At 41.7% G+C, this 14790-nt stretch overlaps 1 protein-coding gene across 1 annotated transcript in view; it reads right to left on the bottom strand.

Annotated features, from left to right (window-relative positions):
- Positions 1 to 13004, bottom strand: part of CUL1 (cullin 1) — a 52614-nt gene extending 39610 nt beyond the window's left edge. The window contains exon 1 of the mRNA XM_018075721.2: positions 12954 to 13004. The gene's annotated coding sequence lies outside the window, so the exon portion shown is untranslated. The remainder of the gene's footprint in view (positions 1 to 12953) is intronic.
- Positions 13005 to 14790: the final 1786 nt, after the last annotated feature.

Genomic DNA, 14790 nt, shown 5'->3' with positions numbered 1-14790 from the left:
AGTAAGCATTGCAATGTAAAGCAAGAAAATTAATTAAATGTCTACAATCCAGGAGAGCAGAAACTTTTTGATTCCTTAAATCTGGTACTATTTGAACTCTCTACAGAAGAGAAGACACAGTTACAAATCTGCAATTCTATCATGAATGTGTGCAAAAATTAACTGACTGTTGCTCTCTTAACAATCTGCCAAAAGCAAGCAGCCTAGATTTAGAGCGTATTTTAGTGAACACATTTTGGTGTACCTAATACAAAACACTTGACTGCTGGATAAAAGTTTATAACAAAAGGCCAACCCCTTGTTAGCTAGCAGAAAGCGTAGCCAGCAGAATGACAGCATCTCACTTCTTAGGCTCAAATAATTTACCTCTTCCAGTTAATTACTAGTTAATACAACCACGAAATAGAGCAATAGATGAAGCTACTATTAATTTTTTTTGCAGATTTTTTCATGTGCAGAAAAATAGTAAGGTAATTATTAATATATTACCTTAACAGGAATAAAGTTTCAATACATAGGAATACTTTGACTACAAAAGCATATTTATGAATGCAATCATTTGTACTTAGTGGTTAAACTAAGTTATGATATTAAACGTATAGAAAGAGAAGGGGTAAAACAAGGCTATGTAACTCAGCACCACTGTTATTATACACAAACACCCAGTGAAAATCTGAAATTGTATTTAATGTGAAAAGTGCTATTTTTGTGTATCACACACACACACACAAAAAATCCTTTCCTAGGCAAACAATTCTTGAAGGTCAAATCTGGTCCACAGTAGTAACTCTGCATCTCTTCACCCACCTTCCCAATGGCTAAACTTAAAAGAGGGAGAAAGAGTTCCTAAGTTCAATTTCTCAGTGCCCAGGCCATGCACAACTGCCGAGAGCAAGGTGAATTGCTACAGGTGAATTAAAACCTCGTCATTAAGTCATAACCTTTACATCAGTGGGATCTCTCACCTTGCAAAGTGCTGTTGGCAGGACTTCTGCACAAGTTGGTCTTGAACTGACCATCACTGTGCTTTCTTGCCCAAACAGATCAGACTTGTTGCTGACCTGCTTCAAGGATAAGACCACCTGCCCAATTTGCAACATGCCCTCTGTAGCTCTGGAACAGAGAATCCAGATTTCATTACAGCTTCAGGCCAACTATATTTACTTGAAAAAAATTACCCCTGGAGTTTCCAGACAATATACACACAGTGTGATGCAGCAATATGACTGTTCAACACCATCCAATCTTTCCATTCAGGTACTGCAGTTAAAACAGTCAAACAAAACAAAAGGAGGTAACACTTTAGAACAGCCTCGAAGGACTGAAGAAAATGTTATTCCCTCTTTTTCATTACTTGGGGATACACATCATGACAAGTCTCATATGGAAGGAAACACATTGTGTTAGAAAACAGTGGTTTTGTTTTCATTGATAATCTAATAATTAAGAGTATTTTTTTAGGTATCCTCTACGAGGAAAATGATTTGTATGCTAGAAGAGGCCTTTAGGAAAATGCCAAAGTTAACCCTTTTATCTACAAAACATAATAAACTCCACCAGATTTACAGCATCTCAAGCCATCTGCTTAAGTATCTCATTTTTGTGTCCTAATACAACAAAACTTTCAGCTTCACTGCTCCAAGGCCTATGCATCACCTGCTAATCTCCCACAACCCCTTATTTCTAAATTACAGATTTCAAGGTAGTTTACTTCAATAATTACAGATAGAATTTGAACTTGTCAGCTTCTTGGCCCAGAAAGAACTTACAGGTCCACAGCAAGGTTTCCCGGCTGACCCAAGAGCCCAGATGGCATTTTTTAAAAGACACAGACAGGAACAGATCCTAGACTTAGTAATTTCCAAGTATTTTATCTCCTGTCTAATTTCAGACGTGAAGAGAGCATTCTTGTCATGTATAATAGCATGAGCTAAGGTGACCAGATTTAATCATACTGAAAACAAACACATTAGAGAAGAGAAGCAAGATTCACTAGTAAGCTATTGTGGAATAATGTCATTAAAAACAAGTTCAAAGACCTTTAGTGTTATGAAGTTTCCAAAGTTTACAGGCATGTGTAAAAAGCCAGAATTTCATCTCTGTACACTGCCTCATATTCATTTTCTAAAACTGAATGCTAGTTTCTCAGTAACAAAAACAGAGTACTAGTTCATTTGGACAGTGGGTGCAGGTTGGTAACTTTTGTAAAAACTGAGGCAGTGAACCATGTTCACTTTAATGGCTGCTAAAAGCAAAATATCTTTCTGTGCTGAAAGAAAAAAGCATAACGAACGTTTAATCTTTGGCTTCAAAAGACAAGAAAAAGGAGTAAGTTTAATACAGTCACACCCTTAAAAATGCAGCATGACATTTCTTTTGCAAGCTCTTCCCTCCCCATTTTTCCAGCCTGACTCCTCTAACTTACTCTATCCTGCTCTCCTGTTGCTGTATTTCACCAAGTCTGATCCAGAAATTCAACAGATGCTCTTGTGTTCAACAAACGGCAACACTCAATAACGTTCCTGAACAGTTTTATTCCCCTCAAAGTCTCTGCTACCACTACACTGAGCCAAGGCAACTACTCAAGTGACCCAAGATATTCAACATTGATTGAATGCTATATGACACAAGCATACAAGTATTTTCAAGAAACTAAAACAGAAGCACATTAAACAAAACCTTTGGTCTAGCACAAACTGTTTGCTTGTTCTTGTATTACTTTAAAAACAACATAAGATATCGAATGCTAGTTTATACTCTAGCTCACATAAATTTCAAAATGGCTATAGTTGAAGTGACCCTTAAGTACTACCATATCAAAACATTTGGTTTGGTTTTGCCTTAGAGTAAGCATTCAAAGGCAGATTTATTGTCTTCAGCTTTAAGCTTGAAACAAAACATACCAAAAAATTAACACCAAACCCAAAATAATCAATTTAACATTCATATATCCTCTCTTACCAAACAGGGACAGTTTCACAGATAGGAGACTGCCAATGACCCGTACTACAAACCAGCTTTAAGATTCCTCTTGAAGTCATGCAAACACATGCCTTTTAAAAAGGCATGCAAATGCAATGTACAGAGCTAACAACAATACATCTCCCTCTGCTGCTAGTTAGCCTGTAAGATACAATCTACACGATTAATTACATGTAAGTGCTGGGAGAAGTATATATAAGTATATACTTGTATACTTATATAAGTATATACTTACAAAAGTATAAATATTTAAGTACAAGGTGGGGAGAGATTTAAAAGCTGTTTGCTGTCACCTTTTACTTCTTTGTCTTCACAATGCATAAGCTATTTCTTGGAAATTTTTTCCAGGTTAAAAAATTGTCTCTTGACTCCTAAAGGACGTAACCTTCATTCCAACGCATATCTGTTTGATGGAGAGGAGACATGAGAAGTAATTCTATTTTGTCCCTAAAATCACTTGCACTCACAATTTATGATTTCAAAGACACTTTTCATATCCACATACCTGCAAATTAATTTTGTGTTTACTTGATTCCAGCTAAGGTTACCATTATGAGCCCAAAATTTTAACACAGCTTAGTTGGCCCATGGTCCTGCATGCAACATTATTTAGCACTCACATTTCTGTCCAGAAGTATTTTAGGTCACTAAATATAAATAAAATAATATAAACTAGACAGGCAGTTTATGCATGTGACACAGTCCTTAAAGCAAGACTAGGAGGAAGTGTAACATCCTTAGCACTTCAACATCTGGAGAATCTGTCTATAGCAGACATTTTCACAGTGCCCCAGCAAAATGACACAACTACTGTGAAAAATTGGTTATTCCAGAAATCACATCAGTACCAGAAGAGAAATATTAGAATCTTTTCTCCCTTTCCAATAAAGATATTTAAGAGACAAATTATGAAAATTACAATGTTCAGTTCCTCTGTATTATTACAAAATACTGATTTACATGTAGTGTGAAAAGCTTTAGCTCATTTTATTTTCAAGAGAGTTAAATTCAGTTCATTATGAGAAAAAGGCAGAGATGTATGCATGCATACACTCCTCCCTTCCAGAAGTTGTCTTTGGGTGATAAAAACATTCTGTGCAGCATTAAAAAAAAAAAAAAAAAAAGAGTAGAAGCAAGTACGTTTAATTTGCCAGTAATTTCAGACCAAGTCATGTAAATTTGTGTAAATTTTGAGCAGTTACTACTGTACCTCCCAAACAACAACTTAGTTTAGGGCTCCAGTGTTCTCCCCACACCCTCTCCTGTATGTGTTATAGCTCTGATCAATGGTATCTAAAGCATTATAAGGAATACATTCCTACATTACTTCCTGTGCCAATGATATAGTTGTCAGCTGAAAAAAATAAAACAAAAGCCTGGATATGCTTTTCACAGCTAGAAAGACACTTAAATTCACTTTTATTTTCAAATTTAAACACAATATACGGAAGTAACTTGGAATCATAGTTTTCACGCTAGCATTATTTATTTAAATTATGCATGATTGTGTTCACTAAAAGCCTTTTTAAATAACATGGTTTTAATCTGCATGCCTGACTACAAGGATTTTTCCAAAACATAAATTACTCTTCCTCAGAAGAGCATCAAGAAACTTGGGAGTTTTTCACTTCTCTTTGCCCACTCTTTTATTAGCTCTTTAACATTTTTCCTTTATTTCTTCCTTTACCCTTGTCTTCCTTGACCTGCAGTTTTTAACAGATATCTCACTACAGTAATGCAATAGCTAACAAAAAAAACCCTGAAACATGCCAAAACCCAAAATGTACATGCTGCCTCATAAACGAAGGCTAGATCTAGATTAGACAAGGTTTGCTGTTGTATTCCATAAAAGAAAACTCTCCCTTCTGTAATTGCCACTAAAGTAAACTTTGGTCAATATTAACAATCCCTTCAGCTTTAAAAGTTTCCTAGTAGTCTTACCACATCAACTTTGAAAACAGGGTAAGGGAACTACATACTTAACTGTACAGACAAAACTTTTCAAGTTTTGCTTGGTCATCTTTAAGAGAGCTCACTTTGTCATTGATGAAGCAATCCTTACGTACAAAGTTTTTAGATTACTCCTAAACTGAAATGTCCTTTCTAACCTAAGGGCTCCAATATTCCTGTGCTACAAAAAGGATACAGGCCCTGCAGTAATAATAAGCTTCATACCTCCTTAAAACACTGATCATGCTCAGCTTTTACACTTCAGAAAAAGGAAGGCAGCAGATTAGGAAAAGAACAACATCACACAAAGAGAATCAAGTCAAGACATGAGCGCACTGAAGAGAAGGAAGAAAGGTTTACATAAGTTTACTGGGGTTGTGTGGCCAGGTTTTGGTAGCAGGAGGACAACAGGGGTGGCTTCTGTGAGAAGCTGCCAGAAGATTCCTCCATGTCTCACAGAGCCAATGCCAGCCAGCTCCAGCACTGATCTTCTGCTGGCCAAAGCCAAGCCAATCAGAGATGTAACAATCAGTAACACCTCTGGGACAACAAATTTAAGGAGTATACGTGCTCAGAGAAAAAAGGAATGAGAATATGTGAGAGGAACAACTCTGCAGACACCAAGGTCAGTAGAGAAGGAGGGGAAGGAGGTGCTCCAGGTGCCAGAGCAGAGGTTCCCCTGCAGCCTGCAGGTGCAGACCATGGTGAGGTAGCTGTGTCTCTGAAGCCCATGGAGGAGTGCAGAGATCCACCTGCAGCCCTTGGAGGAACCCCACACAGGAGCAGGTGGATGCCTGGAGGCTGTGACCCCATGGGAATTCCATGCTGGAGCAGGTTCCTGGCAGGGACCTGTGGACCCGTGTAGAGAGGAGCTCATGCTGGAGTAGGTTTCCTGGTAGGACTTGTGATCCTGTGGAAGATGCGCTGGGGCAGGCTGTGCTTGAAGGACTGCACCCCATGGAAAGGGCTCATGTTGGAGCAGTTCATGAAGCACTGTAGCCCATGGCAAGGATTCATGCTGGAGAAGTTTATGTAGATCTGTCTGTTGTGGGAGGGATCCCACACCTGAGCAGGTGAAGGACTCCTCTCCCTGAGCAGTGGCAGAAACAGCCTGTGGTGAACTGACCATAACCCGCATTCTCTGTCTCCTTGCGCTGCTGGGGGGCAGGAGGTAGAGCCCAGGAAGGAGGGAGCGGTGGGGGGAAAGTGTTTTTAGGATTTGTTTTACTTCGCAAAACCTGCTCTAATTTCGATTAGTAATAAATTCAATTAATTTGCCCAAGTCTAGTCTGTTTTGCCAGTGATGGTAATCAATGACAGATCTGTCCCTGTCCTTGTTTCAACTCATGAGCTTTTCATTGTATTTTCCCTCCCCTGTTCATTTGTGGAGGGGATTGATGGAGTGGCTTTGGTGGGTGCCTGGCACCCAGCCAGGGTCAAACCACCACAATAAAACAAAGGGCCTTGAGTATTCCCATTCTCTTTCTGGCTCAAATCATATATATGATACAACCTGCATAAAAACCCAAATGAAACAAGCAAACAAAAAACCAAACAAAACCCAAATAAGCATAAGCCCTGAAGGACAACACACATGAAGATACACTTCTTGAATCAGTTACGAAGATGCAGAAAAGGAAAATGAGGGAGGACAAGCCATGAAAAAACTCAAAGCTAGATACCCAACATGCCAAGAAGAAGACAGAATAACACACCTTGTTTTCTTAGAAAGAAAAAAAAAAATAAGAAAAAAAGCAGCAGCAGCAGGGAGGCAGTTTAGAGCCCTTAATGATCCTGCAAGGACAACTCTTACACATAACTGCTTTCCCAAAAGCTCTTACCAGACATCAAACTTTAACTAAATCCAAGTTAATACGCTAAAACACCATGATCCTACTGATCTCCACGAAGAAAACCTTGGTATGTCTTACAGTTTGCTTCAGACACAGCATGACCTTCACCAGAACCCACAGCACCTCTGAACTACAATACAAATCACCCACCATTTTAACAGCACTCAGTGCACCACAACACACACTTTTATACTGACCTGTTAAGACACAAACAGGAATTTTCACCTGCAAAAATATTTCCATACAGAGTTTTCCCATGCCCTTGGTAGGCAGCAGTTCATACCGACAATTTTAAACCAACATTAACATGCATAAAACAATTCTGGCTGGAATCTCTTCCCAATAGGTTGCTAATTTTACCGCATCTTCCATCTTGGTACTTTCGCAAGAGCTCATCTGATCAAGGCAATGCAGTTTTCCATTTCAATTTATAAATAAAGATGATGGTCACACCAATCCATCTTGCAAACAGTCTGATATTTTCAGACATTCAAATATACCACAATAGCACAGCTTAAATACTGAAGAGCTTCCTCCTATATTCACCTTCATACTAATGTTTCACTAGACTGCAACTATCAAGGACTGTTGCAGTTACTCACATTCATTTCCAAAATCATGACCTGCGAAAGCCGCCCCCTCCATATTTTCTTATTTTTCTTTTAAATCAGGTCTACATTAAGTGCACAGATATATGTGCTAGCGATCTTGAGTCCTACTATGGTGTAATGCTGCAACCACTGCTAGCAATGAACAGTTCAGTTCTCATATAGTCATTCCAGACACCTAAATACTGACAAGGCACATGTACTCACTTACACAGCCAGTGCAAAAAAGAATGGGAAATTTCTCATTAAAGTCTAGAAAGGGATTTGTATGTAATTTCTATGCTTCAACTATGCAATCTGAATAGTAACAACCCTAACTTTCAGTAAAGGATTTAGACTTCACAAAATGTTAGTTCTGCTTAAATTCAGTTACTGTTTTCACCAAACTTTTAATCAGTTTTGACCTCTGATAACTGCAACAGGCACCTCTGGTACAGAAGTGAAAAAATTTGACTTAATTTCGTAAAAGTTAAAATTGACACACATCCCTAGCAGTCACATTTATGTTCTCCTTCTTGTTGATTAAGCTTGCATCATTAAGTTTTAAATCCAAGCCTGCATCAGAATCTAACGAAATCAATTTAATTACCTAAGGATACACATTTTGATTTTATACTATCCCTATTAGTGATGGCACCCTAGCAAAGGGGTGATGGCACACTTTCAGAGATAACAAAACTATTTCAAAGTTACCTCTGAATAAAGGACAGTATGAGAATAATCTGTTTTCTTAAGAAAATGCAAGCATTCTAAAAAAGCATTTTGAATTGTACTGTGAAAAGTTTATCCTTTAGCTACCAAGAAGCAAGTAGAGCATTTCCCCATGAAATTATTATTACCATGAACAGTAAGATGAAAACACTAACAGCTAATAAAATAGTATATTTCCTATAACACCTCCTTTTTCCCCTAATTCAATCCTCCAAACTTTAGGTAAAGCTTTCAGATGACAGTCTCCACTGCTGTGAGACTAGAGGACCTTGCAAATTTACATATGAAATTAAGTTTAAATTACAGAGCAAAACAGGGTGAACTAAGGTCACACCAGCAGCCTTAGTTCTGAACTCTAATCCACATTAAGATATTGTCCAAACTTAAACACACAGAGCAACAAAAAGCAAAGTTACATTGCACGCAAATTAAAAATACAAACAAGAAGCTTCTGAGTTCAGCTAGGGCTGAAATTAAATTATTAATAACCCAAATTCTTGTAGATCCCTGCTTTAAGTTCAAAAAATTAACTTTTGTCTACCTTGTACATTAATGAATCGAATACATCTGGGTCCCAGTATCAAAACCACCAGTACCTCCAAAAAAATGGGAGAAGAGAAGCATATGTGTGTCCTCAAAAGATAAGTGCACTACTAGAGCAGAGTGAGAAGTTGCCCACACTGCAAGGACTTTACATCATCATGGTCCTCACCATCCTATGTGTAAATAAAGTTTCCATTTCTCCTTCACAATAACACCAAACTTGAGACATATAGCAGCATTAACCAGAGCAAATCTACTGAAATCCAAAGACAAGGAGCATTTTAGAACACCTGTATGTAATTTTAAGAAAAACAGAAGTCAATGGTATCGAACCGATATTCAAATCTAGTGGTAACTACAAAGATATCAGAGAAAATGTATTCGACCCTTTATTCTTAGTATTGATGTCAAGCAATGCCTTGTGCCTGCTACACCAAGTTACAGCAGTGAACCTTCTGACTCCAAAACCAGAACAATCAAAAGGGTAAGAAAAGAAGACAATCTACATTTTTTTCCTGAGTTTTTGGAAGAACACCACATCAAAGTTACACAGTTTATTCAAGAACCATAAAATGGTTTGGGTTGGAAGAGACATTTAAACATCACTTAACTCTCACCCCTCTGCTAAAGGCAGAAACATCTTGCACCAGATCAGATTGCTCAAAGCCCCATCCAACCTGGCCTTGAACAATGCCAGGGATGGGGCATCCACAACTTCTCTGGGTAACTTGTTCCAGTGCCTCACCATCCTCACAATAAAGGATTTCTTCCTTCCATCCAATTGAAATCTACCCTTTTTCAATTTAAAACTTTTGCCCCTTGTCCTCTCACTACAGGCCTTGGTAAAAAGTTTCTCTCCATCTTTCTTATAATCCCCCTTTATATACCGAAAGGCCTCAATAAGATCTCCCTGGAACCTTCTCTTCTGCAGGCCGAACAACCCAAACTCTCTCCGCTTGTCTCCACAGGAGAGGTGTTCTATCCCTCTGATCACTTTTGGGGCTCTGCTCTGGATCTGCTCTAATAGGTCCATGTCTTTCTTGTGCTGGGTGCCACAGAGCTGGATGCACTGCTCCAGGCAGGGTCACATGAGAGCAGAAGAGAGGGTGAGAATCACCTGCTTCTTTTTACAAGTTCAGGATACAACTGGCAAAGATAATAGTGCAATTTTGGAGAGATAAAGTATAAGAGACACCAACTCTTGTAAAAAAATTTACATATGACTCTATACCAGTTTCCTGAAGTGCAAAACAATTACTATTCTCCTATTTTCACAGTAGCCTTCACTTATTTCTCTGAGGCTCATAGATAAAGAGGGGCTTGAAAAACACTGCATTATATAAAGTGGAATGCAGTCAAAGTTTGGTTGAGTTAAAAAAATATGTATTTGATTTTGACCTGTAGCATTTATAAGAAGATGTAAGGCAGCAACATGAAGAGGTTTACTCTTGTGGCATCAGCAGTTCTGTGGGTAAAAAGAAAAGTGACAGAAAACTACCCACTGGGACACACACTGTTTCCTAAACTAGTGCTCTTCCCAGTAGCTAGGAGAAGATTCCAGGTATTCCCAATTCACACAACTACTGACAACCAGGATATGACTCATCATTAAGCTGGGCCCTACTGAAATAATTGTGGCTATGCTAACCTAGGCACTACTTAAGAAACACTACAGATGAAAAGAAGGACTCAGAGATTGTAACATGTAAGATAAAAATTTTAAGTTGAATATCTGAGAAAACTTTCTCAAAGGACTCAGTATTGTTTTCATAACAATACAGCTAAAATCCAAGAACTTTCAACAAGGCTAAGAATAAGCTAAATTCAAAAAAAGTCACTCCCAAAGCAGTATCTAAATAAGGATGTGCATCCATTTTGCTTAAATGAATTTAAGTTATTTAAATTAAAGCAATGTGATTTTTTCAAGCTGACAGTCTCAGTAACAGGCCGGAGTTACAAGGCCAGTTCAAACCAGTGTACAAAGGAGTGAGGTGGAAGAAGAATCATTAGCTAAACCAGCACAACTATTTTGTCAGCCAAGGAGCAGGAAGCATATGCCTAATTTAGGTATTCTCTACACGATCTCTATCTAGGCAATGGAAAGTTTCCGCCAGAGGGGTAATTCAGATCAGAAGCCTAGTTCAGTTGTTCTGAGCTGCTGTCAAGTTTCTAGGGTCTGTGTGTAGCCAGCTGAGAAAATATGAAGCTGTTAACGGTAGGCATCAAACCTGGGGTTTCGAGTTAGGTGTATAAATTACTCCTGAAATCAAATGTGTTCATCCTGCCTCCATGGGACAAGTAGATCCAGTGTTTCAACTGCACCTCAGATACATGGTGGTGACATGACTGTGAAATGTAACCAATCTTAAGACCCAAGGTGGCTAAGAAAGACATAAAATAAGAAGTTGGACAACAAATACTGAGATACAAGAGAAGGTACAAAGCAGAGGGAAAAGACTTCTTTCTAGTCGAGTCACCATCAAAGACACAAAGTGTCGATGCAGCATGGACGGACACCTAACCATTAGCACACACTCTTACAGCAGTTCATTGTGAGTAAAAATTAGGTACCTATATATTATCTTACTACTTTCCCAAAGAGGATGCATCCCAAACACACTCCACATCAACTAAGTACCAATTCACAATATGGTATTACAAACATTATTTGGCCTAATTCAAGTGACACGGCTACTACGTATTTCTGGCCCACACGGACCATTCCTCCCAGTCCTGCCAAAAGGATTTCCAATACAGACTTTTCCCTCCCTGACTAGCACCAGGATATGTGTGTGTTTTAGGGCGGGGGTATATGATTACATATGAACACCTATACCAGGTTGCCAAGGAAGTCAGTAACAAAACAAATTAAAATAAGGTAAAACAAGTTAAGTCATCTCTGCCCTCTTAGTGCTGACAAGTACACAGATAACCTAGGGTTAAATTCCTTTCTCCTCAAAGGCACAGATGAAGGATTTAAATACAAAGTCAGGGAGACAGTATATGAGTCTACAAAGGAAAGGAGTATGTGGAAAGGAAAAAGTATTAGGTAAGATCACAAGGAAGGTTCTAATGACAGGAAAGTAAGATCAGAAGGGCAAAAAAACATGGTGAAGGAAATGGTTACTGGGAGGAAGAAAACTGAAAGGGGAAAGGTAGTAGAGGGATAATCATGGTGTTGGAATAGAACTAGAAGAGGAAGTAAGAAGGATGGGGAAAGGATCCCAATAAGGACACAGTTAGATTTCAGTGGCAAAGTAACTGGGAAACAAATGAGGTGATTATTTAAAAAGACAAAAACTGCAGGAGTAGTCATCTGGATGGAGGCGATAAATGCACAAACAGACAAACAAAAGGTTACAGGGGGCACCTTCTCTGCTAAGGCCACAACAGTAGGAGGCAACATGGAGAAGCCTGGTGCACAGTCCTTGAGAGCAAGACAAACCTGGAGAAGGTGACTAGAATGAACTGTGGCAAATAACCCCCAGCAGCCAGGATGGTGCTGGGGACACTGGGGAATCTCTCTAGGTAAAACCAAACAGCTCCTAGACAGACCTGAGCGTCACTGGGGCTCTGGGGATGGCTGGGATACAACAGGGTGAAAGGAAGAGGCACAGAAAAGGACAGGGAGGACAGAAAGCGGGTGAACACCCTTAAACACTTACGGTGAGGTTATGGACAAAAGCTCATAAGGGAAAAATGAGGGCAGAGGCCTGGGACGAGCCTGGCACGGCTCGGGTGGGCAGTGCCGGGGGCCAGGAGGGGCACAGTGAGGGCATGGGGCTCCGGGAGGACGGGCCCGAGCTCTGAGAGGAGCCGGGACGGCACGGAAAGGCAGGGGCAGCCACCGGGGCCGCCCCGGCCACGCGGGGGCCGCGGTCACGGGGCAGGGCAGGGAGGGCCGGGGCAGGCAGGAGGCAGAGAAGGAAGGAGCGGACAGGCAGATCTCTCCGGGGGCGCGGGGCCGGCGCCGTCCCAGCGCCCACGACGGGGGCGATGCATTCCGAATGCGCAGTACGGCGGCCTCCCCGGCCCAGCCGGCCGCGGCCCGCGGCTCCCCGGCCGGAATCACGAGTCGGGCTCGGGCAGCGGCCCCGCGCACCCCTGCGCCCTGGGGGGAGCGGGGCCGGAGCGCGCCCGGAGAAGAAAGGCGGGCGGGGGGCCGGGCCCGGCCGCCCCTGCCACGCTCCCGCGGCGTGAACTCAGATGCCGGCCCCGCTCCGGCCGGCTCCGCGGCGCGCCGCCGCTCGCCCCGGGCCGGCCCGCCGTCGCTGCGACAGACAACGCGCGGCCTCCCCGCACTCACCAGCATCGCGCGTCCGCAGAGTCAGGGCCGCGTCCGCCACGCACCTTCCGCTCCGCCGGGCCCGGACGCCGCGTTGCAGTCCCCCGGCGCGGCCCGGGATCGCCGAGGCGCCGGCCCCTCGCCACCCGCCCCGCCCCGGCTCTCGGCGGGGCGGAGGGGCCGAGGGCTGTGGCGGCCCAGGGTGGGGTCTGCGCTCTTTGGCGGAGCCGCCCGCTCGTGGAAGCTCCTTGCGCGGGGCAGGCCGGCCGCCATCTCCTCGGCCCTGCTCCGACCCCTCCCCGAGTTAGTCCAGTGCCAGAAGAGCTGAAGGATGAGCTGAAAGACTTGAGGGTAATGGTTGACAAAAAACTCAACATGAGCCGGCAATGTGCCCTCGCAGCCCAGAAGAGCAAACGAGTCCTGGGTTGCATCCAAAGGAGCGTGGCCAGGAGGTCGAAGGAGGTGATTCTGCCCCTCTGCTCTGCTCTTGTGAGACCCCACCTGGAGTCCTGAGTACAGTTCTCGTGTTCCTCTGGAGCAAGCCCAGAGGAGGGCCACGAAGTTGATAAGAGGACTTGAGCATCTCTCCTATGAAGACAGGCTGAGAAGGTTGGGGCTGTTGAGTCTGGAGAAGAAAAGGTTGTGTGGAGACCTCATGGCAACCTTCCAGCATCTGAAGGGGACTACTGGGAAGTCGGAGAGGGACTCTTCATCAGTAACTGTAGTGATAGGACAGGGAGTAATGGGTACAAATTGAAAGAGGGGAAATTTAAGTTCAGAGCCAGGTTGGATAAAGCCTTGAGCAGCCTGGTCTAGTGGGAGGTATCCGTGCACATGGCAGAGAGGGTTGGGACTAGGTCATCTTTAAGGTCCATTCCTACCCCTTAGATTCTATAATTGTGTGTTTCAGGATGATATCATTAGGCGTGATAACGCTTCCTCCATCCTTAACTACGCAGCTACTTTTGTGTTTCTGAGAAACGTGGGTTTCTAGAGCGTCCTGGACATACTGAGTGGCACCATACTGTGTCTGGGAGCCTGAGTGGATGGTACAGCTGTGGGATAACAGTGCGTCCTTGTCAAGCAAGTGTTAAACCGAGCTGTGAGGCTTCTTTGAGTTATTCACATCAGGAATCATTACCTCGAGGTGCATGAACATTGCTTTGAAAACTTTGATTAAAGTGTGGCTGTTGTAAGAACATAGAAGTCTTTCTGTAATTGTCAATTTCAGAACAGTAGCAAAACAACTTGGAAACAACATTACAGAGAGAAGAACAGGGTAGAAATTAAAAAAAAAAAGGAAATTTTATTGTTCAGCTGTGAGCTGGTTGGAAGATGTGGGAAAGTATTTGGTCTAATTGATTGAGGAATAAGAAATTACACGGACCTGTTTGCAATCTGTGAATAAATTTAAGCAAAAATACTTACTCTAGATAATTTAATATATGATGATAAAATGTAAATCTCCTAGCATATTTGCATCACTTATATGTGGATTGAAAGTAGGACAGTTAATTTTTCTTTGTATGAAATCCATGATACAAAATCATACCAAAATTAGGGCAGGTTTTAGAAAAGTAGTGGTTTGGAGTCAGTCCTGTCTTAATTATTCTTGAAGACTGTGGAATTATATTGCTGGGGCAGTGGTGCAAAGGAAAAGAACAGTGTTTGCAAAAGATGTCAAAAAAATATTCTTGTCCTTTATATTAGTATCAAGAGTTCAACCCAGAAAATGCAGTAGCTTCACGTGAAAGAGCAATGGGGAAGCAATAGGAAGAAACAGAAGATTTCTTTTCTCTGAAAAGTACTTCACTTGCATTCTGGTTCTACCAGCTGTACACCTTTTCTGAAAATTGGC

This window comes from Manacus vitellinus, unplaced genomic scaffold (assembly GCF_001715985.3).
Source record: "Manacus vitellinus isolate BGI_N305 unplaced genomic scaffold, ASM171598v3 scaffold_3_pilon, whole genome shotgun sequence".
Lineage (NCBI taxonomy): Eukaryota > Metazoa > Chordata > Aves > Passeriformes > Pipridae > Manacus > Manacus vitellinus.
This window is presented reverse-complemented; position numbering and strand designations above follow the sequence as displayed.